General features: G+C 43.7%; 1 protein-coding gene across 1 annotated transcript in view; it reads left to right on the forward strand.

The window, feature by feature from the left end:
• Window positions 1-5689: 5689 nt before the first annotated feature.
• The window catches only part of ELK3 (ETS transcription factor ELK3), a 34859-nt gene continuing 22170 nt past the window's right edge, over window positions 5690-18378 (forward strand). Inside the window, exon 1 of the mRNA XM_082771191.1 lies at window positions 5690-6342. The gene's annotated coding sequence lies outside the window, so the exon portion shown is untranslated. The remainder of the gene's footprint in view (window positions 6343-18378) is intronic.

The raw sequence follows: 18378 nt of genomic DNA on the forward strand, positions 1-18378 counted from the left end.
ATTTTATTTTATTTTATTTTATTTTATTTTATTTTATTATCTTAAGTACAACATGAAAGCACGTGGTTAACTCTTCAGGGCTTCTTTAAAGAGGGTGGATGTTGGCTTGTGTTTATAGTCTTTGGCTAAGTCTGGATATAAGGAGCATACAGTTTGTATCAAAAAAGCTTTCATTTAAATGTGTCATCTCTTGATAACAACTGGTCAACAGCACACAACAAAATATGAGACAATATTCATATAACCATAGCTCTGGCTATATGTTAGCAATTTTCATAGAACTGCAACTATCACTAGTACTTGGTAAAATGTTATCAGATAGGCAAATGGATATCGGATTTTCAATGTGTACATTTAAGGTACAGGCAGAAGAGCGGTCCTGAAATAATACATAGCAAACCAGCGTGAGAAAGATGCACAAACTGGGAATTTCTGAAGGAACAAAATCAAGTTTGCATTGCCTGCAATTAAGCCTGCATTACTTGTGTTTTTAGAAGGACCAAAATGCTGTCACATTTAAATGATTCAAATCTGGGTATGGCTACACTGAAAGGTTTCTGTACTTGTATTTTAAATGCATGGGGAAAAAACACCAACAAAACACATCCCAACATCCCATCATAGACAGCAGAAGAGGAAATTCACATTTTAGCTGTGCTGAAGGCAGAATATTCATGTATGTCTCTTATCTATGTATCCATGTCTCCTACCTTGAAGCACCTATTTGGACAGCTACATTAGCTGGGAAAGTTCCCCAGGATCTCTGCTAGAGAGCAGAGAGATGTGATTTTCTAGCAAGCAAAAGGTAGCTACAGTTATGCTAATGACAGTCATTTCCCATAAGAAACTCACAGTACATGTGCTTTATGGTCTGTACCAATGGCTGGTTAGGGGTTAGTTTGAGTTTTGAAAGCCCAAAGACATTTTGAAGATTTATTTGCTTTTCCGAAGTGTCTTTTATATGAGTTTTATAACTGCGGCTATTGAATATGAGAACAGGTAAGACTTTAAGAAAACATTGATTATTAGAAAATGCACATCACCAAGATAATTAACTTTGTAACAGCAACATGATAACACAAACATCGGAACATTATAATCAAATACACTATAATTAAAAGAAATAAAAGAAAGAAAAACATTGTCATTTGCACCTAACTGAAAATTAAGGAGAAGTGTCTCCCCAAGTGTGTATCATACAGGGAAACATAAAAGCTTCCAAGGTCACATGTTGAAGACAAAATCTGCACAACTTCATTTGTCAGCTAGAAATCTTAAAATTAGTGCGGGTTGAACAGAAGTGGCAGTGAGTCGCGCTCCATTTGACCAAAAGCATTTGAGAACAGTAAAAGCAGTTTAATTATATTCAGATGCTATGGTGATACTTGGCAGCAGAAATACCTTGGTTAAGTTATATTTAGAGATTAGGTTAGAATAAAATAGACAGATGGGAGGCAGGAAAAAGAAAGAAAAGATAGATGAAATGCAACTAAACTTTTACCTCAGACCTTCAATTAATTAGTCTGGGGAAAAAAATGCAGTAGAACAGATTGAAAGATTTAAGAGAAGCTCAGTGACCTCTCAAATAGTTAATCTTTGTGTCTAGATTAGACCACGGGTTTATTCAAAGATTCCCGGAATCCTCTTTCCCTGTTTTCACGGATTGTTCATTTAGGTGCTATAGGCTCCTTCAGCACACAGCAGCACAGCACTCCTGAAATGACAAAAAATTGTAGGCAATTGCACTGCACGCAGGAGGTAATTCCTTATAAATCTTTCACTAAGAAGGCAAACCTAATGAAATAGCAGATGTTAAGTGATGCTTTTAATCTAAACATGTTGGGTCATGTGCTTTCTTCCACAACAACACACAGGGAAAGCAAAACATTCAGGAAAGCAAAAACGTGCCAGAGGAAGAGGAGCGTAAAAGCGGTCATTTCCCCAAACACTCCCTCCTGATCCAGCACCGCAGCCTTCCCGGGCTGGGTAGAGGACAAGGACGGACACCAAAACATCATTCCCTCAAGACTGCATGTAGATTTCTAATCGCAAGGCAGAAGTAATGCTCATTCACAGCCTCTGCCAGGAGGGACTGGAATGCACTCCCCAAGGAAACAAAAGTCCGTGGGAGGAGGGAAGAGGCTCCTGCTTCTTTGCTGAGGTCCTGCCATCTGCACAGGATACTTGCTTCGTGGTGTGAAGAAGCACTTAGCCCTCCTCTTGCCTCTGATGGCAAACTTTTTAGGTTGAAACTTGCAGGATTTCTTTGTTCCAGAAAATGTGGCATGAGGTTTTCAACCTTTTGATGCTGACATGCAATGTTTTTTCCCACTATTTGGATCCAGCTTTGAACAACACACACAGTTTTGTCATTGTCTGCCACCTAAACCCTTTTGTAAAGCGCACAATTTTACTCAAGACAGGTGAGCAAAATGCCCAGGAAGGAATAATTCTTGAAGTGGAGCAATGTGTAGTGCCTTACTTTGGAGTTTCCGTGGGTTTAGAGTCAGTGCTACACCCTGGAGGTAGCACTGTACAGTACTGCAGACTGGCTCTGCTTGCCAGTGAAGCTGCCTGCGAGATGAGATAAAACTGAAGACCAGGCCACTTCGTGAGCAGAACGGATCCCCCGGGACTTTTTGCAGTAATGAAGTTGTTGGCTCTGAAACTCACCTTTGTCCAGCTACAGGGAAGTGTGAAAGAGAAAAGCCAAACCTGCTGGAGGAACATTCATCAATATTGATGCGACATTTGCAAGGCATTGAAATAGCAATGTTGCGGAGGGCGACCCAAAATCCTGCATGAATTAGGCTGTTGTTCCAACTCAGGTGATCAGGTTCTATATAACCACCTTCCAAAATCCCCCAGAAATCCTCCTGCAACCTGGCAGGTGGTTATTCAAGCCAGAACTACTAGAAAATAAAAGCAAAGAATGGTTACTTCTGATTTTGCCAAACAACTTCTGGTGGCAGATGTCAAAAAGACCAATACAAATGTGAAACCTCTTCACTACAGAGCTTGTAATCTGGAAAGAAATACAAACTGTTCAGAGAGGGCAATATAACACATACTTTTATTAAATATACTTGCAATTAAATTAGTAAATGAAATGACAATTATTTCCAACAGCTTTCAACTTTGTTCTCAATAATTGTACATGATTATAAACATCTATGTACATTTAAGGAAAAATGTGTACTGTGAAGTGGCATTACAATTATTTAATTTAATACTATAATTACAGTCGGACTGAAGACTCCGAGTGAAATTACAGTAAAACATAGACCAACAGACATGACCCTCATCCTGGTGAGTGTAGACAGAGCTCTGGAGAGCAGCAAATCTGTTTTTTTTTTTTTTTTTTTTTTGATGTTGGAGTTGTTTCTTTGCTTTAGATAGGTTAATTATAGAAGCACATGAGATTTATGAACATTTTAAAAATACAGTAGAAACAATCTGAAAGGACAGACAAAGCCTGGTTTCTTAATTGACGTAATCTAATGAAAATGAGGCAGAATTATAGTCACTATACTTAGGAATGCTTTGGGGTGATTTTTTTCAACAGAAAGCCAGGTTTATAAATACGGGCTCTTTTACAAACTCTACAATCCCTAGATAAACAGGCCACAGAGACATCTTGGGTGCATATGTTTGTGCAGAGTTCGCCTGAACCCATCAGATTAGGGCTTTCAGTGGCGGTAATGTGCCTTTCTGGTGGAAGGGGAGCTGTCTCCAGTTACTCCCGGTTCTCTCCAAGTGCGACAGCTGTTGTCTGGACCAACTCTGAGCAATGAACAACAGCTTCCAAAGCTAAACCCCCAAATCTCAACAGCTTAAGGACAGGACTCGGGCTTTATAATTAACAGTTGTGATGGCAGTATGCGCTGATGAATAGGCATGAACAGAGACATGGAAGTTGACTAGTGACCCTGCTAAAAACATAACCAGCATTTTTATGACTACGTTAACAAACAGGTTTTCTGAGTGGAATTGCTTTTGCAGAGGAAAAGGGCTCCTACACAAAACAAACCTGCAATTTGCCTCGTTCACCACCTTGTATTTTCGTATCAGCTAGTCCTTAAGGATAGTGTTAAGTCTAAACTAATTTAGCTAGGTAGCTAAATTGGATGAGAGAATTTTAATGACAACTCTGTAAAGCACAGTGTTTTTATCAAGCACAAAAAAGTCTCAAAAATATTTTCTAGATGACATCCATGTTACTAGAATCACTAGCCCTGGCCAAAAGCTCACATTTTCTTCCACTTCCAACAGAATTTTCTGAATCTGTGTTTCCAACATATCTTGATGGCTGTTTTCAGTTGAACAAATTTCTCACTTTCTTCTCCACCATCCACAGGGTGATATGAAGAGCCCTCCCCCAGTGCCTGCCCAGTCTCCAGCATGGCAGCTTTGTTTAGTTTTCTACTTCACTACCTTGACAAAGAAGAACTAGTGCTGTAAAAAGTATTCTAGTACTCATGATAAATAAACATGTTCATTTTTTAACCTTTTTTTAAGGACATAGCATTATTGACGTTGTGTGAAAGAAAAGAAGTCTTGGTTTGGAAAAGTCATATTGGCTTTGAGAGTTTGTTCTCTCAGATCTCCACACCACTGGTACTGGTCAAGGCAACTTTGGAATGTCTCTGCTTCTTCTCATCTTCACACAATTAATGGAAGATAAATGCAGAAGATGAAGGTAGGTACCCCCAGCTGTTGGTCCAACATTGCGTTATTGGGACTGTAAAAGCCCCTCTGGCTGCCCTGCTTTTGAAAATCAGGTCTTCAGTTGGACTTCCCAAGTGAAGCTTGATTCCTGCACCCTAGTGACTTAAACAATTAATGCTAGGACTTTGTCCTCTCCACGTTTTAATCTAGGAAATGTGCTGTCTGGAGTTAAATGTTTTCATGCTTCTTGATTTGGGAAACACCAAGAGAGCAGACCTCACATCCGTATTCTGATTCAGAATGACTTCTTGAAAGGGAATTGAAGAAAATGACAAAGTTATGCAATTTGGTGTGCCAGTACCGCGTTACGAGGAAAAGGGGGAAACCCAGCCAGCTTCCAGACTCCCACCAGGCTGCTCCCTGCCAGCTGCTTGGGTGCTATTGACTCATGCTTGGTGGCCAACTGCGACGAGCTTTTTATTCTCATGGGAGCATGGTTGTGTTCCCCGTGACACTGCAAGGAACAAGCCGTCAGGGAGGTAAAGCACAACCACGCCTTCTGTGTCACTTCAGGTTGAGAACATTTGGAGCTGCGTTGTTTGAACGGTAACTCTTGGGACTGCTAAAAGAAACGGTAAAATGAGTAAATCTGTGAAAAGAAACAGCAGAGCAGTATTGATTGTAAAGTATTGTGTATTTAACATCGCTGATGCACTTTATGCTGGGCAGAGAGAAGATGTGTCCCACGCTCTGGGAGTTTCCAAATAAAATCGGGAGTAGCGAGGATGTAGCGAAGACACAAGGACGTAACACCAAGCCTGGGAAGTGCTTTTAGCAAATCCTTTCCCAAACCCCCTTTCCGTAAGCCCAACTCGCAGCTGAGGAGCGCGGCTCGGAGCCCAGCACGCCTCCTCCCAGCACACTGCCTGCGCTGCGGGGCGCTCCGCTCCCTCTGGGGCTCGGCACCTCGAGCACCCCTCGGCTCGGCTCGGCTCGGCTCGGCTCTCCCCCTTCCCTCTCCTCACGGCCCGGCGCCGGCTCCCAGCGCTCCCCTCAGCAGCCCCGGGGTCCCCGTGAGGAGCCGCCGGCTCCCCCCCGGGGGCCGCCCCCCTCTGAGGGCCGAGGCGGCCCCGGCGCCTCACCTGCGGGGCCGTGTGGCCGAGCCGCGGTGCCGGCGGCGGGGGCGGGAGGCTCCTCCCCGGGGGTGTAGCGCAGGAAGAGGGGGAGGCCGGGGAGCCGGCGGGGCTGCCGCTGAGGGCTGGGAGCCGCCGTGAGGGCAGCGCCATGCGAGCGGCCGGCGCTCCGGCCATGCTGCGCGGCGGCGGGCGGAGAGAGGGGCGAGGGGAGGAAAGGGCTGTTTACACAGACTGCAAACCGCCTGGGGAATAATGCAGGAAAGGAAGTGAGCCGGCTCGCTGTCTGACTGCCCTGACTTCCTGCTCGCTCTCTCTCGCACAGACACACACACACACACCGACAAAAAAAAAAAAAAAAAAAAAAAAAAAAAGAGAAAAAAAAAAAAGAGAGAGAGAGACTGAGAGGAGGGGGGGATCGGGATCTCGTTACAAGAGCAACAGAGCGCTCGCCGAGGACTGTCAGCATGGGCAGCCGGGGGGTTTTACCCAGCTCCCTCTAAAGCACCGGGAGGCACCGGGAAAGCCCCGCAGGCTCTGGGTAGGTACGGGTGCTGCCGCGCCGGGACAACCCCACAAAAGTTTCGGGGGGCTGCGGGGAGGGCGCAAACCCCCTTCTTCCTTCCTCCCCCCCCCCCCTTCGAAAAGGGGACCCCCGCGGGTCGGGGTGCGGGGCGCTGCGAGGGGAGCGGGGGGGGCACGGACAGCGCCGCCCCGGGGGGCTGCGGGGGGACCGGGGGTGGAGGAGAGGGGATGGGGTCCCCACAGACCCCCTGCAAAGCCCCCCAGCCGCGTCCTGCCCCGGTGTCCCCCCCCCACCTTCGGGCAGCATCACCGTAAGGGAGCCGGGGGGGTGGCACCGCCGAGGGGGCGCCGGAGGGGACCCCGGAGCCGGCGGTGGGGGTGAAGGGGGGAGGCTGCCGCAGAAACTGCAAAAGGGGCTTTAAAAAAAAAAAAAAAAAAAAAAAGTGTCGGGAGAGTTTCTGGCTTGTCTGGAAACAGCAAGACTAATTGCCATGCGCTTCCGGTTTGAAACTGGCAGCAGACAACATCTTGAAAATGAGTCACTGCAGCTCACAAAGAAACTCTGTGGTTTTCTCCCTCTCAGGTTTATATATTTGCTCTTTTTACAGTTTCCTTTGTAGTCCTCTGCGTTCTGCCCGGCCCTCCCCCTCCCCACTTTGCTGAGCCACCCCCTGCCCCAAGACCCCTTGGCCGCCGCTGATAGTTTCCACGACCAGCCGAAAAAAAACAAAAAAAAAAACAACCCTGAAAATGTTTGTAAGGAAAAAGAGAGAGAGAGAGAGAAAGGGAGAGAAAGTGGAGAGTTGTTTTTGGATCTGGCTTTGCTGAAGGTTAGAGGGACTCTGATGCTGCAGGGGGAAAAAGTTCCCTGAATTTTCCACTGGCTGCAGGAAGAGAGCCCATTTAGTCATGGCTAAGTAATGTCTGCACACACACCAACTAATCTCATTAGGAGTTTCCGTTCCCTAACACAGGAGGGTTTTGTGAAGCCCTGTCAGCCTTCCTAGCATTGCAGTTGAAAGGGAGACAAGTTACATCTTTATTTACTTAGGGGTGTAGTGCTGGGACAAGTTTGTACAATGCAGCATCTTTTTGGTCGGGAGGACGACAGGGGTTGGTGGCTGCATTTGATTTCAAGCAGAAAGCTGTGGTTCCTCTCGTATTTTGCTCGCGCAGGCTTCTTGATTATTTCAGATTGAATGCAGTTTATTAAATATTTGCATAAGGTGAAGTGCAGAAGTGGGGAATGCGGAAGGCTGTGTTAAGATAAACATAAGCTCTGCATCCATGACGATTGAATGTGATTGAATGATAAAAAGACACTTGTGACACGGTGCTGGGGCGATGAGCGTGTTTCAACTGTATATTCTCTCGTGTAGCCTTGCTGTATTGGCACTTTCTTTACATGTTTAGTTTTCAAGTGATATTTATTTAGTATACGTCACTTTTAACCTAGTGGTTTGTGTTGTTATTTTGATTATTTTGTGGTGATTGGCTTTCATAGCAGTCATGAAAAAAGTCCACGGTCAGAATTAGAAAGATTTTTGCCGTGACCCAGTGATCTATAATTTCAATTAGAAGTTAACTTTTTTTTTTTTTTTTTTGGGGGGGGGGGTGTCTGGAGAAAACAAAGAAAATGGAGTCTTGCTTGCAAGTGTTCTTTTCCTTAAAGAACCTTAAAGAAACGTCCAAAATGTGAATAAAATTGCAAGTTAGAGGAAACAACACTTAGCTACTTAACTTGAATTATTTTGTGATATCATTAGTAAATGGTGTGCAACAAAAGAGTAACTGGATGGAGGACTAATTGCAATACACCATGTGTTTACCTTTGAGGATCTTCAGTGTTTCCTGTACTTTCTATGTCCAGGCTGCACAGAAAAATTCCTCATTAACGTCACTTTATGGAGGAGTTTTATTAGGGGATTACTGACACGGTCTCCAGACACAGATGCCCCTTGATTTCATGGTTGGGCAGAGAAAAAAAATTCAAAAATAATATATAAACCAGAAAACGCCTGACCTCTGTTCCAATTGAATGCAGTCATCAGGTAGTGAGAGTTATTTTCTGGCTTTGGAGTTTTATTTCTTTTGTAAAATCCTAGATCTTTAGGGAGAGGTACATCACTATGCATAACATTAAAAAATCTGTTGAATATGTTAGGGAACAGTTGGCTTGATGTACAACACCCAAACTCTTATCGAGGCTTTTTGAGGCTTTTCCTTGCTCTTATTATCTCTGCTTGAGATATGCACCTTTAATTGCCCACTTACTGCGTTAAACATTGCTGGAATTTCAGTGTGCCATCTGCTGAATCAGCGTAGGTGAAGCACGTACATTGGTACGTACAGATATGCAGTGCAGATATCCCATACACATCTAACTTTCATATAGTGCATTTGTTCAGTGTAATTAAAAACATCTTGATGTCTGCACGGAAAAATAGATGTAGTAGTAATGTACCAGTTGTGTGTTCTGTATAGTTGAAACAGTGAATGAGAAGCAGTCCATAGATTGTATTAAAGGTACAGCAGTTCGGTTTGGAAGAGAGAAAAATCCAAATACCCAACAGTGCACGATGGTTTTCCACTTATGTAATAAAAAGGTCTTAGAGGTGTTTCACTATGATTTTATTCTTTCCCTCTTTCAATTTGTGAAATACAGAGTGTGTGAGAAGCAAATATACTGTTGGCTAAGGGATGAGGTGTTATCATGACTGCTTACATCTCAGTTTGCTGATCACCTCCATGAGTTGTTCCTAAAAAGAAAAAATACAGGCTTTTTATCCTTCTCGGTATTGCCAACTCCTCCTCTATGCAACAGCTGAAACCAGCAGCACAAGCTTAGGGGAGAAGCTCAGCTACAGCCTTCCTTGTAACTGTGTTTACAAAACACAACACGCATGGATGCTTTCATGTGTAGAAACAAAAATCTATTTTGTTTTACCCATTAGCAAACAAAAATCTATTTTGTTTTACCCATTAGCACTTCTCGCTGCTTACTGATACACGGTGCTTCTTTGCTATTACTTAATATTTCATTAAACTTAAATCACGAAAATAATTCAAGCGTCTCGCTCCAAAGACTGATGTATTCCCCTTTGCTCCATACTAGGTCTGATGATGTACATGTTGCTGTCTTGTTGTATTGCCGTTCTTGGGCTGGAGGCCAACTTCAGGGCATGCTGTGATTGTGGTATTCGTATCGGGACGGTGTTGCTGGTCAAGTGATAGGATAGCTGGAATCTGCCTTCTGCTAACGTCCTGTTCTGGAGGACTTGGATGAAATACTTTTGGCAGGTTCATCGTGGTGCACAGAGCTTGCTTTACGTGTGGGAAGACAGGTATATGCACTCCTTAGGGACTCTTGGGTCCGTCAGCTGTACAGAAAATGCAAATCTTAGCTGTGGGAATGCAATTACATGGCACTGTGTGGCTTCAGAAAATCAAAGGAAAGAAGTAAAGCTGGAATCAAAAGATTTGGTCAGTGAAGGTAGGGAAGAGTGGAAGACCCGGCGTGCAGTTACATGTGATGCACGTATGTATAAACCCTTATTTGAGCTGGTGTACCTCGGTGGCATCCTATACATCTTGTATGGTCAGGTATTTACAGTTATCTCTGTTCGGTTAGCAGCTGTGTGTCACAGTGCTGAATAACCCCAGACAGAAAAGGACTGGTGAGTGGAGCAGTGCCACAGAGGTGCGGCAGGTTGCACCCCTGCATGCAGCACACGATTTATCGTCCTTCTGGTGGTGTCAGTGGCTCCAGTCTGCAGCATGTCTGAAGGCTGGGTTTCTTTTTTTTCTTTGGCACCTATAACAGGGCATGGCTAGCCCGAGCAGGTTTCAGAGTGCCGCTGGTTGTGAGCAGTGGTGCATGGTTGGTAACTACACCCAGTGGCTCCTGCGGCTGGCTGTGGCTTTGGGGCCTTTGGAAGCCACCTTGTGCTGCCCATGCGGGGAGCCAGTCGCCGTGGCCTTCCCTTCCCTGTTCCCCACAGCAGGGAATCTTGCAGCCCTGAATCCTTAGGCAGGTGTTTCCTTGGTGTGTGGCTTGCTGAAAGGGTCATCTAATGTTCTGGAGGCAGTCGGGAGCTCTTGAAAGATCGAACGTATCTGTTCTCGTGTTGGAGTGTGATCGAGTCATTGAAGAGGGGAGTGATGAAAGAATTAGTCATGGTTTTTCGGGAGAATGTCAAGGTGTAGGAGCAGGAAGTCCAGCTCACTGCTCTGCAAAACACAAGGCCACGTGTCTGGAAACAAAGCAGCTGAAACACCAAGCACACCTTACCCGTGCACTTCACGAGCAGAAAGCTCACCTTTGTCCGTAAAACTGTCTTAAAACCCCAGCCAGTTTGTGCACCAGGAATCATGTCAGAATTCAGATTCTTAAGGGTTTGCTTTTAAGAGTGAATTTTAACTCAGAAGCTCTTTGAAGGAGACTTGCTGCTTTTCTGAAAGCAAAAACTGAACAAAACACCTGCCGTTAGCATTGATACAAACATAGCACGTGCCAGGTAGTTCAACTCCGACTAGTAACTGCGCAGACATTCTGCATGTTTAATTTTACACGGGTGCTGTGGTGCCTTGGGGGGTACCAAAAGTACTCTGGAATTCTCGATCTGTCTATCCAGTGTCACTCATGGTCAGGATCTCACAGTGTGATGAATAACTGACTATTTAGGAAAATATTTTAAGTCATGTTATAGTTAAGAACACCAGAGGCCAAATTTCGCCATGCCGTTAGCAGACAGAGCTCAGCCGAAAGTTACCCTTTCTATCACTCCTGTGGCATCACAGTTACCAGTACCACATCTGCCCTTGCCCTTCTTGCCCTGGTAGCGCTGCCGTGGCTATCTCCAGCAGTGGTTTTGGGATCCGTCATTACTTGGAGTGGTTGCGTGGAGCCGGCGTGTCAGCGTGGCAGTCGCAGTGCGGCGCTGCCCGGCCCGTGGGAGGGATCCGCTGGGCCCTGCCCGCGTGGGCCACACGGTGAAAACTGCTCACCTGGGTGGCGACACCCGGGAGCTTCTCAGATAAATAGCTGTTAGCTACATAAAGTTTCCTGAAGACTATACCACATGCTGTTTGCACAGCGGAGGAGTTAGGTACAGCTCAGGCCCTTCAGGAGAAGGGTTTCTGTAGGATGTCACAAACTGGGTCTCTGCTGGCCAGTTGGCTATTTTATGTATTTGAAGATTCAGGATACAGCTTGGATGGTCTTTGCAGATACCCATTACTACATGCTGATGGGTTTGGGCTGCTGTGCAAACAACACGCTCTTAGTTTCTCCAACTTTATGCGATTTTTTCTAGATCTTGTGGATCCTAAGTGGAAGATCACGCGAGGTACTAGGAGAGGAAAAGCCACATCTTACACACTATCTCATTGCTTTAGCTGACATTAAATTATGTAATGAATCAATTGGTTGTAATTTTTCTGATGCTTACCAATCACACAAAATTGGTAAAAGCTCTCTAAGCACTAACCTAAGTATGAAATTCTGGTAGTGTAATTTTACTAGGTAGGTCTTTTTTTTTTTTTTTTTTTTCTGAAAATGCTAGTGAACCAGCAAAGAAGAAGTTTATGTAAAATAACATTTCATACAGTTGTACAAATAAGAATAGACTTGGCTTATATAATTCATCTAAAGAAACTAAATGCCTTTAATTGATTGACCTCCTATAAGTTTCCCGTTCTTGTTTTGCAAAACAGCTGGCAGTTTGTCTGGAAAGCAGGTTTCTATTACACATGCATTTGTCTCTGTTGTGGTGACAGCACCTCTTCACTGCAGCTCTGCATCTCACTACTTCTTTTTCTTTTTTTGATATGTAGAAAATTGATCGGATATATTTGAGTGTAAGCTTTTGGGGAAGGATGCTAATGAGTGTTATTGTTTTAAATGTTTATCTTGTGGTAATGTTGAGTGGCCTCTGTTGTATCAAGTCACAGTACAACACAAACAAAAAGTTTATAGACTCAAGTGCCACTATTATCTCTTCCCAGCAATTTACAGTAATTCACGAGAAGAAACAATCTTTAAAAAGCACTTAGAAAGTAAGAGCAAATTCCTGTTGGTGCTATGTTAGCACAATCTGGAGAAAGTTGCCTACCTTCAGAGCATTTCTTCCGTGTTATACTAACACGGCTGAGATGGGAATTGGGTTTGGAGTCCAGATAGGGGCCCCTGTGGAGCCTGGTGACTCAGAGCAGACTCAGAGCAGCCGGCATGTGTGGTTAGGCCAGCAAGCTGCTGGCGTGGAATTGGGCTGGTACAGCAAGCACGGCTGCAGCTCTCCTCCTGCTGCCGCTGCTGCAGTGCTGAAGGTCTCCGATAGAAATGCTTCCAAAACAGAGCGGTATCAAGGCTGGGCTGATTCCTGGCCTTTCCTGGGAACGGGGTGCAATAACACTGGCTGCGCAGTCTGGTCCAAGTTGGGGAGAGGGGATGTGGTCTTTAAACTTCATTCGAATGTGGAATCTCGTTGAGGAGTCAGTGTGCAGGTCCAAATGATGGCATCCTGAGCAGCAGGGACACTAACAGCCCGCCTGGTGTATTAATGTCATGTCTAAGCGCAGGCAATCTAAGCAGTTCTTATGGGCTGAAGTTTGCTATAATCATTGAAATGCTCTCCCATTTCTCTCTCCTTCATAGCTTGCAGCAGCCATGGCAATTAGTTCAAATAGACAGGACATGGACAGTACAGGAGGCCAACAACCAGCTCTTCTGTTGGCTGCAATCTCACACATTTTAAGGTACATTCTGTCGGGTATTCCACTGCCTAATTGCTGATGCTAGGGGAAGAGTGTAGGTGTGACCTTCAAGTTCTTGTTGGTGTACTAGACAAGTGAGTAATGTTAGAAGCTAAAATAGACTTTCAATTGGGTTTCAGTTTAGCTTAGCTCATGGTAAACATGCAAAACAGAACTTTGATTAGCACCAAGAAGGGAGGGTAATACCATTTTTTTTTGAGATTTGGACATATAAGAGGAGATTCTTAACTTATGTTTTTGCTGTGAGACCATTGCACACAGAATTAATACCGTTTAAAGTGAAAAACAGACTTTAACTAGTGTTGTGGTTGGTTGCTCATTATTTATGATTAAGCAACCTGCACCATGGCTCGTGCTCTTTGAAGTATTACAGCAGTGCTAATTGTTTGGGAAGGAATAGTCCAGATAAAATCTTTCTATATGCACCTATGTTGCCATCTGCTGAGTTGTGTTACACCGTTTTCAGTATAATGCTGTGACTGAATCCTCTCGCAACGTGAGAATATACAGGTAAGCTGTTGATGTCACTGAATAGTTCAGTGACTCATCGTGCTAATCCAGCACACTCTGACAACTCTGTGTGCATAGGAAGGCGAGCTCCAGCTGCCAGTGTGAGCCACCATCACCTTGCCGTGCTTCAGGTCTCACAGAAGTTGCCAGCTGCCTCAGTTTGCCTGAGCAGAAGTGCCAGAATTGCATTTCCTTTTGTTTTGACCGGCTTCCTCAGTGCCCACAGCGTTAAAAAGACCCGCTTGTCTATCTGAGTTTATACTCTAGGAAAAATGAACAGGGAAAGATTAGTTTAGAAATTTGAATACAAAACCTTTAAAAAGCAGCATTTGATACAGCTGATAGTATTAATACACTATTTAATAACTTATAGCCGCTAGCATAAGTTACAGAGCATTCAGTCTGCTGTCGCAGCACTGGAAGTGTTGGTACTTCAGCTTAAGAAAGGTGTACTGTGAAGGAAAAAGCATTGAAATTTGGGAGCAATCATCAGCATGCCAAATAAACTTTGAGGATAGCCACTGTTGCTGAAGACTATCATCTGGCCTCTTGTGTCTTTAGCTATTTTTTTGTTTCCATGCATATTTTCTCTGACTTTATCAGAGGCTGTCAGAGGGTTTACATAGGACAGTCAAATAATTGTGAACTGTGTCCTACTGATGCTGGCAAAAATGTAAGAGAAAGTCATATGGGGAAAATAAACATATAGAGCTGGCTTTGAAACCAGAAGTCCCTCAGATTGCAGCGTAGCGGACTGCCAGCATGCCACAGATGTGCACCACATGAGGAGACAGAAAGCAGCGTGAGGAGCCTGCATTCATTTTATGTCTGTCCCAAGGTGAATGGTTGGAGCCATTACGGGCTTGTGTAGTTCTGTTTACAGCTAGCGTTAGAAACAGTTGAGCAGGTTGTTTTTTAAAGCCCTTCACAGGGAGGCAGCTAGCCTAGCCACGTTTCCTCCTGCTGAGGGCTTCTACACAGTCTGATTAAAATGGTTTCTTGCATCCTTGTGCAAGGAATTTAAGAACTACATCCTTATGGAGAATCTGCAAACACCTGTGTTGTAAAGGTGGTGTCACCACACTTGTTGGCAGGCAACCAGACCTTCGTTGTAGAACTTTCTTCCTTTGGACGTCTGCCTCAGCCTTTCTTTGACTTCCTAAAAATTAAAAAAAAAAGATAATTAAAAACTGAAAACATTGTATTTCCAAACATACCTGCTGGAACTGTTGCTGGACATGTGTACAAATGCTTTCTTTTCTGCAATGTAACAGTGCTAGCATGTAATATTTTGCTAGTTCTTGTTGCTGTCTGTCATGTTGCTGCTATCTGCAGGAGTCTGTTTATTTTTTTTAAATGTGCTGAGGCCAGAACAGTGGGTATTCTTGCTTGAGAAGGAAACCCTGCAAATTATTACACTTGACTGTAAATAATCTTTTAAATTATAATATGAAGAGAAGACTATTATGCAGGAGGCGCAGAGTAGGCATACCTCATGTGATTCTGCTAAGGACACCAGCCAGGAAAACCCTCTGTGCTTTTTTGGCACATCCCTACATCGATTTGGATTTGTGTGGCAACATTACTGTACTGCTGAATTGGATCGGAACTTCTGTGCCGAGGCACTCTGCAACTTTTTCTAATGTTTCCACTGGGTGGTGCTGCAGGAATTCCTATTTTTTTTTTCACTTGAATCTGCATTTCCCAGAAAGACGCCTCTGAAATATAATAGGAGGAAGTCCTGATTTAGAAAGTTTTTGCAGTTTCAACACAATAGAAGAACTTGGAGGATGCTCTGGCAGGAAATGTCCTCGTTGCTGGATGTGGAAAAATTACCAGCAGTCCGTATCATACACGCCGCCAGTCCCCCAAAGTGCTGTGGATGTGGATAGCACCATCAGTTTGATTTATTAACCTTTAACAGAGAAAGTTCTGCATCAAGTTAAACCAGGTATATTTACACACTCAGTTGTGAGCTTATTTTTTCCAGGCCAATTAAATTAGCGGCAAGATCTTCTTTGATGATGAGTAGTTGAAAACTTGCTACATAAACACATTGATATTTGTTTTTCCTCCTTTCAGGCAGAATCACTGACTTTTCACCAACCACATCCTATTTATCACCCTTGAAGCATCTCTGTTGAGAAACAAAGTGTGAGGCCTGACTCAGACTTTTGCCTTGGTCTTTCAAATGTTTTTTAGCAAACGCTTGGACAGATTTGGCAGTTCTCTTTAATCTCTTGTGATATACTCGTTATGCAGGCTAAGTTTCAGTGGAAAATGTTAGGTGGGACTGATTTTTGTGGTTATTCTACAAAAATACCTTTTCTTGATCAGCTCTCTTTTGCTTCTGTTATGAAACGCAAAACAAATAAATTTCTTTTTTTTTTTAGAAACTAAAATGCAAAAGAGTAAAATCAGCGTAGAGCACTTGTAAGCTGTTAACTTTCCATGCAAACATTCGTCTCCGAACTATGTCAAAAATAAATATGGCTGAAACAGCTAGAGTCTGCCTTATTCTATATTTTTCTCAAAAAATATTATTTTGTCTTTGATCTTTGGCCTTGTGGAATTGAATTATTTTGGTCATTTCCAATAGAAGTGGGTTTTTTTTGTGTGTGTGTTTTTTTTTTTTTTTTCTAAACTCACATAACTGCACGTAAGTATTATTATATTTTAAATGTGAGTGTCATTTACCAACCTCTCCATTTCTAATATTGAGAAATGGTGTTTAAAAACAAAAGGCAAAGCAGACGCGTTCTTTCACATGTTGTTGCAGTAGTCCTCTCAAGGGTTAAAATGAACCTGAGACACTTAGAAAAATAAAACCAGAGCTGCTATTACAAACTGGGACAGATGTAGGAGGCCAGGTTTCCTGTGGCCCATTTTCCAGTTTCCTGGCTGCAACCTGCAGAAATAAAGGAAGCCGAATGTGAACGTGAATGAGAACCTAACAATGCCCCACGTCACGCTGCTCCAAAAAACGTGCTGCTCGCCAGAATAAGGATTCAAAAGCAGTAAATGGATGCACAAAAAAATAGACACGCATTTCCCAGACTAGTTGAAAAGGAAAAATAAGGCATCTGTTGCAGAGAAATGCTGCGTGCTTGCAAAAGCACACGCTTCCCTGTAGGAGCAGTGTAAATGGAGGTGTGTGCCTGCTGTGGTGGGGTGTAAGAAAAGGAGCTGGATCCCTTACAGCTGCTTTGGCTGCAGAAGGAGTCAGCCGTTTTTTCATACACTGAGTGAAATTAATTTCCCTGCCCTGACTCTGCGTCTTAATCCTTTTCACATACCTGTCTGATCACCGGCTCTGTGTGACTACTTACAGTGCATAATGCTGGCTGACACTTTTATGTCTTCCTGATTTAATCGGTCCCCATTTTTTGCCTCCTAGTCCCTGGGCTCCCCAGGCAGTCTGTTCCACTCATCTCTTCCTCCTCATCCCCACGTCCCCTGACCTGCTGTGTGGCTCAGAGCCCCAGATGTCCCTCTGCAGACCCTCTGAAGTGACAGGGGACTGGTTTTGACCCTAATGCCTGGCGGGATCTCTGGTTGTAGACTTCAGCAGTGTGTCTCTATTTCAGAAAGGCTGATGGAGGAGCTAACATAGAGTGTGGAGAAAGGATTCAGGAAATCTCCCTGGCATATCTGGGAGAATGAAGGATGAGCATGCAGCTTTAACATAGTCATCTGGAAGCTAAAGACCTGTGAAGGCGTTCTGAATGCTACGGAGCTGCTTTCCAGCTTCCTTCCTTTTTTTTTTTTTTTTTTTTTTTCCCTATCTTTTCCTTTGCAAGCATCCTACAAAACTTAATGCTTCAAAGAGTATCCTACATATCTCACAGTTCATGTCATAAATCTTTCTGATACTGAGCTTTTTATTTAGCTAGCTTTGTTTCTGAGCCTCGTGGTTTGCTGCTGCCTGGATTTAAGATGGCTTGGTTGTTTCTTTTACTTTTCCTGGTAGGTTAATGACTTATTTTTGGTAGCCTTAATGCCGCTTTACTGACATTTTGTCCTATAGAATTTTATATGCATTGTCTCGGTCAAAAAAGTGCTCATCAGCACACATACTCATGTCTTAACCATCTCTAGTGTAACTTTCACAACGTTTTCATAACATTTGCTCGTGCTGGTAGAAGTCAGTCTCCAGACACCAAGTGGAGAGCCAGTCTTTGGTATTTTCCCCCCTGTTTACAGGAAAATCAGATCTTAGGTGGGATGCTCACCCACGTGGATGGATGTGGCCTTCAGGGAGAGCTTTCAGTGCTGACTTTGCTGCTGCTCCAAGTCCAGGCATTTCAGTTAGGCCCTTAGTTTGGTTGAAACGAACAGGGGTGATATTACCAGCACAAGTATTCACGGTTGCCTCCTTCCCGCATCAGTCCTGAGTGTAAAATTTGATGTGTGGAGATCACATTAGATCACACTGCCACACAGTTGGTGGGCTTTTTACAGAGGGATGCATTTGAAGAATGCACATTGCACACAGATGGATATTAGTATGGTTGGCTGTCACCCTTGCCCAAGAAATAGACTTTCAGGAAACTCGTTTCTGAAACATCCTTTTGCCATGTGATACTGCACTTCCAAGTATAATTTTTATGGTGTAATCAGCTCTGCCACTGATTTTTTTTTTTTGCATCAGTTCTAGTGGAACTGATCACAAAGTAAAAATACCAGACTATTTAGGTGAGGTCAACCTAGCAAACTTTATTTTGTGGCTTAGAAAATATCTGAGTGTCAAATGCGTTGTATAAATATT

This window comes from Aythya marila (assembly GCF_965140915.1).
Source record: "Aythya marila genome assembly, chromosome: 1".
Lineage (NCBI taxonomy): Eukaryota > Metazoa > Chordata > Aves > Anseriformes > Anatidae > Aythya > Aythya marila.